Consider the following 3,177-nt stretch of genomic DNA (forward strand, 5'->3'; position numbering starts at 1 on the left):
TTATATATAAATAGAAGCTGTCTTCCCCATAATCTGCTTGTTTCTCCTAATTAACTCGGGGCTGTTCTCCTCGGGCTGCTCAGCCCTTGGGTTTTGGGGGTGCCAGCACCGAGCAGCACTCAGCGAACCCAAATCTGCCAAATTTCAGCTGGAATTGCTTTTTACCTGGGTCTGAGGAAGCGAAACCCTCCTTTCCAAACTTCATGTGCTCAGTATCTGTCCCATCCTCCCAACCCCCAGCTCAGGGAAGCGCTCGGATGCGGTTTCTTCATCTTCCTCCCTCCTCGCAAAACTTTTCCTGTAATTTATGGAACGTCTCGATTTGATAATTATTTTAATCATTATTACTCATCTTTCCCCTTTCTTCCCCCCCCCCCCCCCCCCCCCAAACAAACTTCGTCCCGGGCCTGCCAATCACTTTAATAGCTGTTTACAACCTATCATCAAGTCTTGCATAACATCCACATGACTTCACTCAGATGCCTCCGACACCCGAAAGCTGCCCCTGAGCTCTATTTCAGGAGCGATGGAGCCCACAGCACCAACCGGCTGCATCCCCCGCCGGCGTGCCCGGGTCCTGGGATTGGGGAAAAAACCGAAGGGATAAACGCATCCCCGGAGCAAAACTATTTTGTAGTTAATACAAGACAAACCCCACGCAGCTCGGTGGCCCAGGTTTTGGGGGTGAGGGTTGGTTTGGTGGGTTTTGACACACCCCCCCCCACGCCGTCATCGCAGTAATGTTGTTCTGTTGCACCTACTGGAGAGATCAGGAGCTAAAAGCACCTGGAACAGCCCTTGGATAGCTGCGGATGCTCCGGTGGGTCTGTGGCTGCAGCGTGGCCTCTGCCCCCCCTACTCTCCTCAGCAGCAATGGGACACACACACACACACAAAAACATGGCAAATGCTGTTAAAAACCTCGTTTCCCAGCAAAGTTCTCCACCCCGAGGCATCGCCCGTCGGCGGTGGGTTGGCGGGGGACGGGGGCAGAGGCACAATCTGTGCAGGAACGGCTGCCAGCCCTTTTCGGCAGGCGATGGTTTGGTTGTGGGGCGGGGGGGGACACATACACACACACGACGGCTCTTTTTTAAGCTCTCCCGTCCTCCCCCTCTCCCGCAGGTTTCATAACCCTTCAAAGCACGAAAAGGCTCCTCCGGTTCCCGGCTAATGAGCCCCTGCGGAGGAGGAGCCGCGGCCGTGGCAGGAGGGATGTTTGGCAGGAAAATCACCCCTCCGCGGCGTGGGGACACGGAGGGGTCTCTGCGGGGTCCCACCATCCACCACAACCCCAGGGGTGCAGGTTTGCACCAGCGCTGCCCCAATTTGGCCGGTTATCTCCCCAAAACGCCCCTTGGCACGATGCTTCCCCGGGGCTTGGAAGTCTCTCCCTCCCCGTGCAGACGCTGCGTGCAAATATTTATTTACACGGCGTAAAGAGGTTTATTTGTTAAGCTACAGCTGACAACTGTATCCAAACTAATTTCTCTTAATTAGGCACTTGCGGTCACCTTGGCAACAGCACCGGAGCGCCCTTCCTTAAGGCGATAACTTAATGGGGTGAAAATCCCCTTGGATGTAGAGGGAATGTTGAGGGGGATCTTCTGGAGACGCTGTGGCTGGAGACATCCATCTCCCCTCCTTGGGACACCCACTCCCTCTCCGGAGATGGAGTCCAGAGGGGGAAAATTGGCCCAGAATTGTCTGGTTTTTGTGATATACAGAGGTCACCAAAAGTAGGAGGGCACTGAAGCAGGTCCTTGCTTGCCAAGAGGAAAATAAGGGGTGACTTAGCTCCTACATCCCGCTTTGGGTTGGCAAATGTGATGGCTGCTTCATTAATACCTGTAATTACACTGCTAATTAAGGAAGGTGTGGGTTTTTGGCATCCTCACAATGACCCAGGTGAGGGGGTAAATTGCTGAAAGCCCTGATAAGAGAAAGCAGCAGGAATTCTCTGCTCCATCTCTGCTTCATTAAACCAAATTAAACCAAACTTCCCCTGTTTTTTAAAACCCTGGATCCATCGGTTTACAGAGTGCTCTGCAATGTGGGGTTTGCAAAACCCAGCTCCTCAAAACCCAAAGGAAGCACCTTCCACTTTGAAATCCAGATCTAAACTCAAGCACTAAATTAAGATGGTTTGTTTGGTTTTTTTTGGGGGGGGGTATTTTGTTGCACAGCCACACAACGATCCAGCCAGCTGAGGTGTCCCCAGGGAAACCCACCAAGAACCCGCCCCAAAAGAAGGGACTCACACTGGGAAGTCAAGCAGGCTGTGATTTACTGGGACAACAACACTTCTGCAACAGAGAACACGACTGTGCTGAGGCACCTGGCCAGCAAACCTGCAGCACCATTGAGCATCACCAGCTGGGGACCTGGAGAGGTGACACCAGAGCAGAGACTGGAGGGATCCTCCTGTGATATATAAATAATTGTGATTCGTGAAACAAATGGGTGATTACATCAAAATAAAACAAACGGATTGTAAAACTTAATTACACCCCCATAAAGAAATAAATCAGACCCTTACAAGGTCAAAAAAAACCTCCCTACTATCCTAAGAATAAAATATAGTGGAACTTTAAATCTTTAGGCACCTGTTCATCCAAGAATGCATGAATTATGACTGGTGGTAGAGATAACCCTTTTAGCTTTAGCTGTAAGAAAACCCATATATTAAATACTTAGCAAAAACCTGTAGAATGTATATGTATATGATATAATTAATATGCATGAAGTAGCTAAGATAAATACTAAATGTACCCTGTAGTAGGGGTGTGCAGATTTGGGAAACTAGTCCCCATTTCTGTCACCCAGCCGGCTGCTTGCTTTTTCCATGTAATAAACTACTATTCGAAACTTATAGACTTTGTTTATCACACTCCTGAGGACCCTGAAGAGCTGACACTGAGAACAGAGACCAGAGGGATCCTCCTTGGGACCCCGGAGAGGTGACACCACAGAGGAGACCAGAGAGTTTGTTCATGGTCCTGGGGACCCAGGAGAGGTGACACCAGAGCAGAGGCTGGAGGGATCTGCCTGGAGACCCTGGAGAGCTGACACTGAGAGCAGAGACCAGAGGGATGTTCATGGTCCTGAGAGGTGACACCAGGACCCTGGAGAGGTGACACCAGGTCAGAGACTGGAGGGGTGCTTGTGGTTCTGGGG

At 50.8% G+C, this 3,177-nt stretch overlaps 1 long non-coding RNA gene across 1 annotated transcript; it reads right to left on the minus strand.

Moving 5' to 3' along the window:
- Positions 1-2,270: 2,270 nt before the first annotated feature.
- On the minus strand, positions 2,271-3,096 carry LOC113954216. Its single transcript, XR_003530142.1, has 2 exons — positions 2,892-3,096; positions 2,271-2,421 (listed from the first exon to the last, which is right to left on the minus strand). It is a non-coding gene; the product is annotated as an uncharacterized LOC113954216 (long non-coding RNA).
- Positions 3,097-3,177: the final 81 nt, after the last annotated feature.

The sequence above is a fragment of the Corapipo altera genome, unplaced genomic scaffold (genome assembly GCF_003945725.1).
Source record: "Corapipo altera isolate COAL_440 unplaced genomic scaffold, ASM394572v1 301, whole genome shotgun sequence".
NCBI classification, from domain to species: Eukaryota; Metazoa; Chordata; class Aves; order Passeriformes; family Pipridae; genus Corapipo; species Corapipo altera.